Source organism: Rhodamnia argentea, chromosome 10, assembly GCF_020921035.1.
Source record: "Rhodamnia argentea isolate NSW1041297 chromosome 10, ASM2092103v1, whole genome shotgun sequence".
Lineage (NCBI taxonomy): Eukaryota > Viridiplantae > Streptophyta > Magnoliopsida > Myrtales > Myrtaceae > Rhodamnia > Rhodamnia argentea.
The window spans coordinates 22,110,448-22,124,655 of NC_063159.1; positions in this window are offsets into that span (position 1 = coordinate 22,110,448).

Sequence of the window (14,208 nt, forward strand, 5' to 3'; positions counted from 1 at the left end):
CCACTAGTTGTGGGTCGCCAAGGGCGGCGAAGGCCGGTGGGGTCGCCGATGCCTCCGCGACGGCCAGCAACCCCCGCCCGGGTTTAGGTGAGGATCGATAGCCCCGGTTGAGGACCGGGTGGGGTCGACAGTCCTCGCCTGCGGGAGAGGGCCGGACCCTGTCCCTATTTTGGTGAGGGCCAATCGGCCTTCACCACCCACCCACCCCACCCCAACCCCACGGCGGGGGGGTGGTGGCCTGAGGCGTGAGGTCGCCCTCCTGCCTCTGTATTTTTTTTTTTTTGTGGTTAAATTTTAAAGAAGTAGAAAAAAGAAAAATTTGACAAAAAAGAAAAAAATAAAATATAGAAAAAGACCGAAATGCCCTTGAAATTAGGTTCTTTTTTAAAATTTCATGACCACTTCAGGTCCTTATTTGAAACAGCGTTCACCTCAAACCCTTGTTTGAAAAATTGAGGACACTTCGGATCCTTATTTGAGAAAATGAGAAAACTCGGGGCCATTTTTTGGAATTTTCCCATTAAAAAATGTCTCACCTTCTTCCCCCTTTTCTTTCTTTTCATTCTGCAATTACAAAAGAAAAAGCCTTAAGTCCACCACCAGGATAACAAGGAAGGAAGTTACACCGTCGGCCCACGGAGCAAAAAGGTTACAATATCTCATAACGTGGGAGCAAACCAGTCAAAGACATACTTAGGGCGGTTGATCGGCAAGCTCCCCAGAAGCCGTAATACCTGGTTTTCGTTTTTAGGAAATTGCTTCCGCTTGATTTCCTCGGCCATGACTTGTATGATGAGTCCGCCTATCGTTCTCGCTCGAGAGCCAACACCAAACACGCAAGAAGCACACTAGCAGCTTGCATTGCGTGACCCTACTTTGTGATGGGGTTTGTAGAAGAAGAAGAAGGCTCAGGAGGCGTAGAGACAGAATGACCTGCTACATAGAAAATAGAAAGATGATTTGGAGGCGTGCAAACGAAGGAGGAGGAGGAGGAGGAGGAAAGTGGACATGTAATAACTTTTCTCCGACGTCTAAGTAATGGAGACGTTCCTCTTTTGTCATTTGTCCCAAGGAACCATATATAGATTGAGAGAGCATCGTACAAACAAAATGGGAGAGTTATTAAAAAAAGTCTAAACTTATTGCAATTGTGTAAAGTCAGTCCTAAACCTTTGCTTTTTCCAATTCAATTATAAACTTTTTGTATTTGTGCTAATTTAGTTCATTTGGTCGGAAATTGCTGAGGTAGCGAGGCCAACACTGGAATGGACAATTTTAAACGACATTTTAAAAAAATTTCAAATTTTTTATTTAGTTTTCCTTTTTCGATTTTTTCACTTCCTTTCCTTCTTCCTCCAGTCGATTGCCGAGGTGAGGGCCGGTGAGGTCGACCTCACCGGCATATGGCAAGGCTCACCCCGGCTGGCCACCGGTAAGGGCGAGCCTCACCCTCGTTGGGTGAGGTCGGCCTCGCCGACCTCGCCTACGGTAGGTTGCCCAAAGAGAAAATAAAAACTAATTAAATATATTTGTCTATATCGGTGCCGATTGTGCAACGCCAGCGATTTTTTACTAGATGGATTGAATTGGCGCAAATGTAAAAGGCTTATGACTTAATTGAAAAAAAAAAAAGATTTACGACTGAATTGAGTAATTGCAATAGATTTAGGACTTCTTTAATAATTTTCCCCTAACAAAATACTCCATCAATCTCATGAGCTAAGTAATTTCGTGTTTGGTGAAAAAAAACTCCGACTATTCGTTTGATGGAAGAAATAAGATAAAGTCATAATGAAATAGAGTCGTGATAAGCACTACACTATGAAATTTAGGTAGTATAATATAAGTGAAGTTGTTTGATTCCATGAATAGTATATGTAATAAGGTAAGAATAGCATCAAACTAACCTAATATACCCTTAAAATCAGACTTGCAGAGGATATACTTATGATCTCTTGATCATAAGTTCTTAAAATTTCGCACATAAGATGTGATTATGTTGCAATAAGTATCATACCATAGTAATTATCACTGTAATAGCCAACTATCGGTATAATACTACATATATAATATCGAGGTATTGCAATTGTATGCATACAATTATATATATTATTTAATAACTAACATGTTATATTATTGCATAACTATATAAAAAGTGTGAATAATAATTACTAGCGTAATGGGAATTACGCTATTATTACAGTAAATAGAAATTGAGGTTTATTCGTTTTTACGTAAGTGCATAACTCAACGAGAAATTTCCTTACATGTTATATAATATCGAGGTATTGCAATTGTATGCATACAATTATATATATTATTTAATAACTAACATGTTATATTATTGCATAACTATATAAAAAGTGTGAATAATAATTACCAGCGTAATGGGGATTACGCTGTTATTACAGTAAATAGAAATTGAGGTTTATTCATTTTTACGTAAGTGTGTAACTCAACGAGAAATTTCCTTACCTGTTATATAATATCGAGGTATTGCAATTGTATGCATACAATTTTATATATATTATTTAATAGCTAACATGTTATATTATTGCATAACTATATAAAAAGTGTGAATAATAATTACCAACGTAATGGGGATTACGCTATTATTACAGTAAATAGAAATTGAGGTTTATTCGTTTTTACGTAAGTGTGTAACTCAACGAGAAATTTCCTTGCCTGTCCAATTTCTAATGAATCAAGCCGGGGCCTTGTGCAATAAACCCCCTACGGGCGGTCCGGAAAATAAGAATCCCCACCGGATAAAATATATTTAAAAAAAGTGAAACCTTGTCTCTTTTTTTTTTTTTCCCTTTTTAAGTACCATTTTAAGATTCCGGCTATATATTCTGCAAGAATATTAGGGTCCCCATAAGGGTTTAGGGAGAAGGGGTGCCTCATCACAAAGGGGGTCACATTGATCGGGCACGGGCGATCGTTACGTGCGGGATCATCATTAGGACTATCATACTTGCTGACCATCAATGAACTGATCGTGGGAGATTCTGAAATTGCAGAGGCTTGGTTCGATCATATCCCGGAGTACTCCTATGGCCGATCTGTCACCAATACTGTAATAGGCAGTCAACCTATGATAGACCCTGAATGAAATAGTTATTATTACAACCAAGCTTGTTGTAAAAATATCTTAATAACACCATGGATCAAATTGGGAGGTAAAAGATACTCTCTGCGGGGTGCTGCCAATTACTTATGGGACACCTGCCTAGGCGAAGCTCGCGACCCAACTGACAATGGGCTCACATTCAGTTCAGGGATCCTAGAATTAGCCGGGCAAAGTCCAATTCTCCATAACAGAAAAACAGAGAGGCATAATGTAACTGACCAATTGCTCTTGGATCAGCCACTTTATCCTTTTTTTTCTTTTTCTTTTTCCGAAAGAAAGATATTATTTATATCATAATAATAGTTCAAGAGTTATATCTTTCAAGTCTGGCAAATTCCAAATACTCCTAAACAAAAGATAAGACAGGAAGCAAATAACAAAGCACAATCTGTAGCTAGAAATATACACTTATCCTTTTAGAATAAATCTGTCACTATAAAACTTTTGCGACTACCCACAGCTCGGCATCCTCATCTTAAGCAGCCGCAACGTCTGCCTCAGCTCAATCCGCCGTGCTCAGCCCCGAACAACCGTCGATCCGCCAAAGTGGCCACCGAACAAGCTGCTGTCCAGCCATTGTTCTGCTTGAGTTTGAGGTGAATCTGCTCTTGTTTTACCATTATTTGAAGATCTAACATTGCTACTACTTGTGTTAGACCAATCGGAAGTGGTCCCTAGTGAATTAAGCTAAAAAAGATGCAAATTTTGGGTGAAAATCCTAGGCTGCGCACGCTGGAAGTTTGCTTGGAAAACGTATAAATTTCTCACCTTTTGGTTGCAATCCGTGCTTTGTTAATTTAGTAACATGCATATATGTTCTTGTATCTCAATGAACATAAAGGATTTGCAAGTTAAAAGTGAAAAGTTTGACCTTTTTGATCAAACAAACAATTGGGTTCATGGTTTTTTATGTTAAAAACCAAAATAATAATAATAATAATAAATTGAGTCCTCTTGCTAAAAATTCTGATATTTTTTGGATCAATTCGATTGGATCATGAAATTGGTTGAAGTCTAGGCATAATTTGAGAATTGATTGATTTTGATTGGAAAAGTTCTTTTCCCAAAGTTAAAAATTGTTCGGCTCTTTTTTATGATCTAAATTAAATTGGAAAAGATAAGAATTTTGGTGAGTCAAAGATAAATTTTCGGCCCTCATTCCTTCAATGGCCGAATTTCTCATGATGATTGTGGATGATCTTTGTTTTAACTTCTATCCATGGTTGGTTGAATGGCATTATTTTAGTTATTCGACTTTATCTCATGTGAATTGGATAATGATTGGGAAAATTGGACTTTATCTAATTATTGAGTATCTCTTACTTGTGTAATATCTAATTTTCCATAAATAAAGTTTTGATCTTAATGATTATCTCTAACATATGAGATTGGTTGGATATACTTATCTTGTGGATTTTCTGACTTATCTAATCTTTGGATAAGCTTTTGATTGAATTGGATAATTATCTGAATTTTTTAGAATTATCTGAAATATCTTTGTAAATCTTAAAGGATAATTGTCTCAAAAATCAAAATTGAATTTTGTATAAGGAAAGTGGACCCCACTTGGACAATCTCGGTCACCCCTCTATATTTTCGAAAATTCAAGCTAGTCCGGTTCGATTTTTACTTCTCATCTGGTCATTTTTTTTTTGTATAAATTTTGCACAATTATAAACAAACATGCCCATAATATATGCCCCATATGTGCCTTGACCCTTCGGAAAAATAAATTACATTTCCTAGCCATGATCTTATGGAATGGGACGGTAATTTATATAGAATTTTGTAATCTACCCTTTGTATTAAGGGATGATGTTATCCTATACTTTATCTGCTTACTGATTCAAATCTAAGAGTACGCTGCAGATAAAATTCTACTCCGATCCTAATCTTTGAGTATGAGTTAACTTTTTGGAAAATAAGCGGAATTAAAGTATATTATGTGCATTTTTTTTGTTCATCTTTTTTCTTGATGTAAAACATGTCAAAAACCCCTTTTTTATATCATAAATAGCACCTAATATAAGTTAAGACTTTGAAAATTTATTTTCTTAATTTAAATGGGATGTTATTTCACTTTTGGGCAAGTTTTCTTAATAATTGTCCCTTATTCCGAAAATACCAAAAAATTTCACAATTCTTGCCTATAATATATGGTTACTCATGCCACGCTTTTCCTAAGTCAAAGTCATTCAGTTCAAATTCATCAATCGAAAAGGATTTTTCATGAAATTTGGTACCGAAAATGCATTAATTTTTTCAATTAATGTAACAAAGTACCCAAACTCATTTTCTCTGGTTCGCAGAAATAAAATAGTTCTCCTCGCTACTTTATTTAGGTTTATAATTGACCTACCAAAGATGATAAGTGGCGGCTCCGATTTAATAATTTTTCATGAATTGAACCTAAGTTATGATTCAGTATGACTTAGGATGGTCCAAATTAAGTTAGTTAGTTTAATTAACTTGATAATCCGTTAATCTAAGGTTATTTGATTTTAGGTCGCGACAATGTAAAATGCATGATTAATAAAGAATCAAAATTTAGGTATCAACAACTATTCCTCCTTGAGTGGAGGCTCGTAGAAATCTCGTTTAAAGACAAAATTCCTAAATTTTGATAATGCAAAGGGATAAGTACACCGTGAGTGCCATAACTTGTGTACGGTATTCACTTGAGTGTCATAGCTTATAAAACGTTCATTTAAGTGCCATAACTTTTAAAAATCGTTCACCGTATCACGTCAAAGCAAAATCGTTTACTCGAGTGCTACATCAACTTTTCCGGCATATCAAGTCGGCTTTCTGGCGTGCCACATCAGCTTTTCGGTTAGCCATGTCATCTTTCCAGCTGCCACGTCGGCTTTTCCGGTGTTCACGTCAACATGGTAGTCAAGTGAACAATTTTTGAAAGTTATGGCACTTAAGTGAACATTTTGAAAGTTATGGCACTCAAGTGAATGCCGTATAAAAGTTATGACATTTCTAGTGCACTTTTTTCTAATGCGGATGATGAATGATGGTTTTTACAGGAGTTTTGATCACATTTTCTATGCAATTGCCTAATATGCAAAACTGTAAATAACATATGCTAAAGCTTCTTACTTCATATGGAGAGGTAAAAGAGCTTTACACATGGATCGCATGCGATGTATCTAGCCTTACCGGATGCTTCATAGTGCTGACAAATTCCTTGATTTCCAAGTTGTTTCTTGTGGATGCAAGGACCTCAAGGTCTTATGTGCCTTATCTATTACCAGAGATTTCCCTCTGACGCGGGACAACGCAAGATATGAATCGAAGAAAAGTGCTCGAGTTACGGTTTAAGCTGCACCACTTTGTCTCTTGGGGCCACCATTGTTTTAACAGGCCGCCATGAGTCGATAAGATGCTTCTCGGGATCACTATCGTTTTAACGGGCCGCCGTGAGCTAGAAAATGTCTCTCGAGACCACCATCATTTTAATGGGTCATCGTGAGTTAGTAAATGTCTCTCAAGGCCACCACTTTTTTTAAAGGATCATTGTAAGTCGGTAAGATGCTTGTCGAGACTACCATCATTTTAGCGAGTCATAGGGAATCAGTAAATGTCTCTTGAGACCACCATCGTTTTACTGAATCATCGTGAGTCGATAAGATGCCTATCGGGACCATCATCATTTTAGCGGGTCATCGTGAGCAAAGCACCATCTGAGTGTAATAGCATGAGTATAGGAGATGTATTACCCGAACTAAATCATCGTGAATACGAAAGGGGTGTGTTGCCCGAACCGAATCAACAAGAACACAAAAGGTCAAAGTGACAACTTAAGTCAATAAAGCTGTCAATTTGGAAAGAATTCAAAAAACATACCTAAATTTTCCGAACAATGGGCAAGGAATGGACAGGTTGATTGTGTCATACCTGCATATTCACTTGAAGTAGGGTTGAAAACAATCATGTGCATAAAATTAATGCAATTGCAACATCATAAGTCAATAAATTTTGTGAGCTTTGCTTGCATTATAAAACTTCATTGGGGACTTTATCAATAAGGAAATCTACCTGATCCTTTTGATAAATTAAATCACATTGAATGAGGAACTTTTAGTCAAAAAGGACTTTTCACTAATTCTCTTGAACAAGTATTTCAGACTTGACCACCGATATAGGTAAGAGAATTGCTTAGAACTACCATCATCATGCTAGATAAGGGTCCGAGTATTCTCGCAATCAATATGACCGGACCAATCTGAGAGGTCTTTGCAAGGACTGTAATTCGGACTTGATCAAAGACTTAACAAAAGGGACTCATGCGAGTCATTTTGGGTTTGAAATGAAATAATATCATCATCTGCATCGGTTTTACGGGTTAGGAATCCTACGGAATGAGATAGAATAACCTTGCTCATACTTTTTCAAGCAACATTTATAAGCATTTGAAACCCTATGTTAACTCAAGTGCTCTAATCTGAAAAGGCCTTTGTATGGGTAGTAACGTAGGTTTAGGTAGTCTTAGAAATGAAAGGCCTAATTACAACAAGAGGGGATATATCATGAAATAATTGTACAGGCACAATCGAAATTTGAGATTGGAGTCAAATGTTGCCTTTAATGTATGTTTTTCGAGGGACAAGGCACAATTAGAGAGCATGTGTTATGGGCAATATTGTTTACTAATGTTCCAACTTTATAAACAGAACATGTAATAGCAAACAAAGATGCAAAAATAAACATATTAAACATAGAAGTAAAAATCAAGCACTAGACCATATTAATTTTGAAAATACATAGGGAATTGCCGAAAATTGTAGGGGCAATCTTGCCCTATCCATCAAGATTCACATCGCTTAAAATTTGGACAATTATCTTATGATATTTTGGAAATATTTTAGATAATCGCCAAATTTAGGAAAAATAAATTCAATTCAAATAGTATTTATACACGAGATACCAACATATGCAAAGATAATGTTCAAGTTAAGAAACCATATATCCAATCAAAGAAAAGATTTATCTATGATATCTTAAGATAGATAAAATATTGAACCATGATCTGCAATCCAATCCAATTACGTAACAAACTCAAAGATATTTAAGAATAGGGATTCGTTACCTAATTTGACAAATCTATTTGCCAAATTCAAACTTCAAGAACCAATCCGCGGATGAAGTGATCAAGCTTGATGACCGACTCAATGGGAAAATTGCACAGGTCGTGGAGGGGACTTGGTATGCACGAAAGTCAAGGCTCAAAGGAGAGGCACTTCACAGTGACAATTTTTGTACAATTCTCGCCTAGAAATCAGCCCTAAACTATGAAGAATCATGCCCAAACAGCGAGATAATAGAACCCCAATTGGCGAGCGAAAACCTGCACTAAATATCACGTGAGAGGACACCTAAAACTAGGCTGTATTGGATTTCAAAAAGCAACAAAACGCCCCTGGACAGCAGATAAATCGACACCAATCAGCAGCAAAAAATAAGCACCAAACTGTAGCTCGAATGGCACCAAACAGCAGCTCGAATCAGTGCTGAAGTAGAAGAAAAATGGCACGGGGCAACGATGAAGTAGGGCGATGATGGGCTATGGCGAGATGGCTGGCGGTGGTGTGCCATGGAGGAGGCTGAGATGTGTGACGGCAAGGCTGCTGCTGGGGTGTCAGGCTGAGGCATGCGACGTTGAGGCGGTGGCAGCAGCAGTAGACTGGCGGAGCAGGAACGGCACACAGAGGAGCTTGGCACGGAGGAAGGTTTTGACCCTTGAAGGAAAACCTTCGAACTTCTTAAGCTTTCTCTAAATTTTCATAGGAATATTCCGTATAACTATGCATATCTCTAACTTTAGGCATATGTTTGTTTATATAGACCAAAATAATGCAAACTTGTGGCCTAAGTTTTCAAATACTCACAAAATAAATCCTTAATTGTAATCAGAATTTTTTAACAAGTGTCAAAGGGGTTCAATTGCTCTAATTAGGCACAGAATTTTCGGCCATTGGTTAGGGATAATAGGGCCAGCCGAAATTCATATCATGTGCAGGCTTACCGTGCATTTTTTGGCTCAAATTAGGCTTTTTCTTATTATGAAACAATTAATTAAAAACCCTTTTTTCCAATTATTTAAACATGAATGGGCTAAATTAAGCTCGAGAGAGGCCTTTGAAATTTCGACAATTACTCCTCTTCCATGGCCAGATTCCTATGATAGGTTCTGGTCCAATTGCCTATCATTTTAATCTCAATTTCCACTGCCATCGGACCAAATTAAAATGCAAATGCAATGCATGCTAAACTAAATTAAATATGTTATACATGAAAACCAATTAATTAATTTTTTTGGCGAGAATTAAAACTAATTCTCATTTTTATGTAAAATGCATAATTAAGGAATAATTAAAATTTATGTGTCGACAATAGGGCAAAGACACAACCAAAGAACTCATGGCCGATTCTCGGGTGGGTCCTGGGAACCAATGGGCCAATTGTCAGTTCTACGAACTAGGATCTAGCCCTTCTGGTTCAATTTTCGATTTCATGGTGGGACTCAATACATCCTGAAATCGATCACTCCCAATTTCAGCCCTCATCCTCTCCTACTAAAGAGAGATGTAATTGATTTAACTACTTGTTAACAAAACATTGGCTTCATTACGTCTAACTTGTTCGAATAATCTAACTACAGAAATGCTATTATGATTAGTCATCATTAACATAATTTATCTTATTCTATGCAAGTGAGGTTATGCGTGCTGATATTTTATCTTTGGTTTGAGCATGATTGGTGAAGACTAGACTCACCTCGATGTGCGGAATGATTTGCATTGGAAGAATACGGAGTTATGATGATAAATGAGTATTAAAACATCTAAATATCAAATCATGCCTTCATCTATCAATTTAAACTTTTAAAGTAGTTGATTGTGATCTCATGAAATCTCACATGGTATTAGAGTAAGAAATCATGAGTTTAAATCTTTCCAAACTCCTATTAGCTCCCCAATTACATATTTTCACACTTTCAGCCTAGACGATCACTCTTGGGCTCTCGGAGAGCATTGAGCTGGCTAGACTGTCGAGCTTCCAACTATGGTCCTATGCGCCAACAAGGTGTTGGGCGCCTTGGTAGCGCGTCGTTGTTGATCTAACAAATTCCAATTGTGCAAATTAGTTTTAGTCACTCCTTGGGAAAGCCAAGGTGGTTTTGAGTCTTAAAACGATGACACTTCACATATGAGTCAACTTTTGAAGCCAAGCCATTGATGAGAAACAAAATTTTCGTAAATTTCCTGGTTCTAGTGTGAATGGCTTCTTTACTATTCGTTATAGATATAAATTTAGTGATCCAATGTGTGGAAGCTGCCAATCCAAGATGTCACCTTACCGAACTTTTAAAAAATTTTGTGAACTTAATCGTTTTTATTGCTGAAAAAATGTGTGAATGGAAAATTTTCTCATTATTAATAGCAATTTATGCTTAAACAATTTTGCTGATGACAACAATATTTCGGGAAAAGTGTCAGAAAAGCCTTAAACCTATTGCATTTGTGTCAATTCAGTAATAAATCTTTTAACGGTGCCAATTTAGTCATAAATCTTTTGACCTAGGGGCAATTCAGTCCTTCTAGCTAATTTTCGTCGGATATTGCTAACGTGGACTTCAATCGACTTACGTGGCACGGGTGGCGTAGACATAGACATATTTTACTAATATTTTAATAATTTTTAAAATTTTCTTTCTTTTTTTTCCTTTGTTTTTGTTTATATCTATTTTTTTTCCTCTCTTTGTTTCTTCTCTTTCCCATTGGCCGGCACATGGCCATGGCCGATGAGGACTGGCCCTCGCCACCATAGGCAACGCCCGACTTTGCCTCGACGAGGGCGAACGTCGCCGAGGCTAGGTGTCTCCGGGGCAAGTCCCGCGAGAGTGACCTCGCTAGGCCTAGCCCTAGCCCTAGCCTTGGCAACACCGGGCAACGTCTCCCTAGCCCGGATCGGCGATGTGCACCAACAAGGAATGAAGGAGCAGGCTGCAAATGGTGACGCTGGAGGTGATGAAGGATGAAATGAATCTCCCCTGGTATCGGCGTCGCCGGGGCAAGGGTGACCTCGCCGGCCACCGAGAAAGAGGAGAAACAAAGAAAGAAAAAAAAAAGAAAAAAAAAAGACAGAAACAAAAGAAAAGAAAAAATAAAAATAAAAATTTATTAAAACATGTCAATGTCAATGCTAACCGTGCCACATATGCCGGTCGATATCCACGTCAGCAATATCCGACAAAAATTAGCTGGAAAAATTGAATCAACTCTAGATCAAAAGGTTTATGACTAAACCGATACCATTAAAAGGTTTATGATTGAATTGGCATCAATGCAACATGTTTAAAACTTTTTTGACACTTTTCCCAAAAAATTTCTCGTCAACTCTTTTTGCCAAACGTCATAAATGATTAAAATGAGGAAAGCACTTTGCAAATCGTTGATTTCTTGTGAAGAGAAAAAGGGGTTGTTATATGAACGCCATAACGGGTCGACATTAAAGATATCCCAATCCATCTAAATTGGGGTGCTAAATATCAAAATCAATCAATATTGCATAACTTTACCGATGAGAAGCCAGAGAGAAGTTTCCTAAGAAGGAGACACGAGAGTGATAGAGAGAGAGAAGCCAAAGAATAATAGCAAACAAGCAAAATGGCAATGTCCTAATGTTGACCATTCACCAACATGGAGGGAGATCGGCCTTGTGTTCTCTAGCACTTCAATGAAGCTTGGTGACGTCGACCCAGCGCTCGACTTTTTTCTAAAACCAGTGACAACGCCACTTGACCTCGCATGTCCCCTCTCCACCAGTACTCGAGTCAAGAGAGTCCACGTGACTTGCCTTCCCTCCCTGTCCTCTAGCTTCCTGCATTTCAGCTCCTGTCGTTTATCTCTTTTGGTCTTTAGTTCTCTGGTCGTTACAGTAAATTCTTTTGACCTGTTTATAACAGTAAGTTTTGCCCCTCAAATTGGCATAACTGGTCGAGACGTGGTTAAAATTCTAGGCAAAGTCGGAGGTCGTTTGCCAGGATCGCCCCAAGTTAGCGTGCAATATCACTAGATCAGGGTCACTTGCACAGGTTAAAAAGGGATGAACTTAACCGGTTCACCTACTTGCGTGATATTCGGAGGGCTCTCGGATCGCCGGACCTCTGCGCGGGTGCCCTTATGAAAAGAACAAAGAAAATGATATAAAAACACTTTTATAACGCAATTTTGGACGGTTTGGTTGTCGAAGACCTGGATGACGGGTGTTGTAATCAAGTTGCTCGCGGATTAATTTTACTTGTTTCGATGAATGCCATGAATAAGGACATTTCCAAATTTCTGGGACGCAAAATCACGCGTGCCCACGTAGGCAGTGATCTAGGAGTATTATGTACTGAAAATCTTGCATGTGAGGAGGTAAGGCGAGTTAACATAGCGTGAACGTGAGAACTGAGAAGAGCCACCGGCGCTAGCGGAGACAAAACCTAGAAAGACGATCCCTAACGCATGGACATAATCCCACATGTTTGGTCGGTGATGACTGGTCACTAGAAGACACAATAACTAGCCAACACATGAATCCTATCCCACATGCTTGTAAGTGCTTACCCTTTGACCCTCACCCAAAGAAGAAACTAGAAAAGGAATTAAAGAAAATGAGTAATACAACGAAAAATTCCAAACCGGTACACATGTGATAAACTCCAAACCGACACACCCGTGACAAATTTACCCTCTAATGTTAGATAACATGTGATATTTTTTTTCTTTCCGTTTATCACATGTCTATCAGTTGGAGATTTTTCGTAGTATTAATCAAATTTGGCATAAACTAGCGAAGGGTCAATTTATCACAGGTGTACCAATTTAAAATTTTTTATGGTAAAAAAATTAAGATAAATTTGTCACAGATATATCACTCTGGGTTTTTTGCGATATTAATCATGAAGAAAACCCTACAAAATAGATGCAGGAAAAGATGTGCTCCGGGTATGTATTCTCGTCGGGAAAGGAGGAACTCGCACATGCATCATTGCATGCAGAAGAAACCCCCGGCATAAAGAATTTGAAAATTGAAAGGTGGAGGACTGGTGAACTAGATCTTATTATAGGAAATCAAAAAAAAGAAAAAACTAGATCTTATTTTTTTTTATTTAAGTGAAAACAAAATGATGGTGTTGGTTGGCTGATGAAGCTCCAGAATGTTGCCTTTTGATGGCATGCCAGTGTAGTCAGGTTAGGAGGAAAGATAATTTGAAATTATGGTGGGCTATGCTGTAATGATGCTTGTGATGACATTCATACTTAGGAGAGCTTTAGAGTTAGAACTCCTCTGAAAAGCTTTATAAAGCAGCAGTCATTCATGGGCATGGGGTAATGTGTCCGGGCCAAAGGCCGCCAAATAATACTGTTAAATATAACAAGAGCCTTCTTTATAAAAAAAAAAAAAAGAGTGAATTGCCATTTCTAAATAGCTAATTAAACGTATTTGATATTGAAAATATCAAGATTTTACGACGTTGATTACGTGTATCATCGAGAAAACTTATTACGATGAATGCTACTAGTGATTTTATTTCATGGCTTGATAAGTGTCTTGACTCAAACATGACATGGGTTCATTGAGAGAAATTCGTACCCCAAATGCCATAATTTTTTTCCACTCGTCATGAACAACGCATAGAAATATAAATAATCACTTTGAAATATTTCAAAAATGACATAAAAATTCTTACGATCCAATGAACATCCTCTATTAAATATTGAAATGAATTCCACGAGATATTAATTCTAAAAAGTTGCTCAAAAGACAAGAGTATTCAATTAGATATCTTGATAATTCCACGGGGGGTAAAAGCATGCGAAAGTTTTACATAAGGTCATTGACTCATCTAAATACTCCACCAAATTGTTCATCAAGGGAGTCAAACGAATGACTTCTCAGGTTGAGAAGCCTTAGGAATCTCGTATTATGGCCATAACCATGCAAGAATTTTTTTCAGGTCTCTCGTACATCAACGACCTCGAAGACCGTAGAAAAAGTAAGGCACAGAATAACAC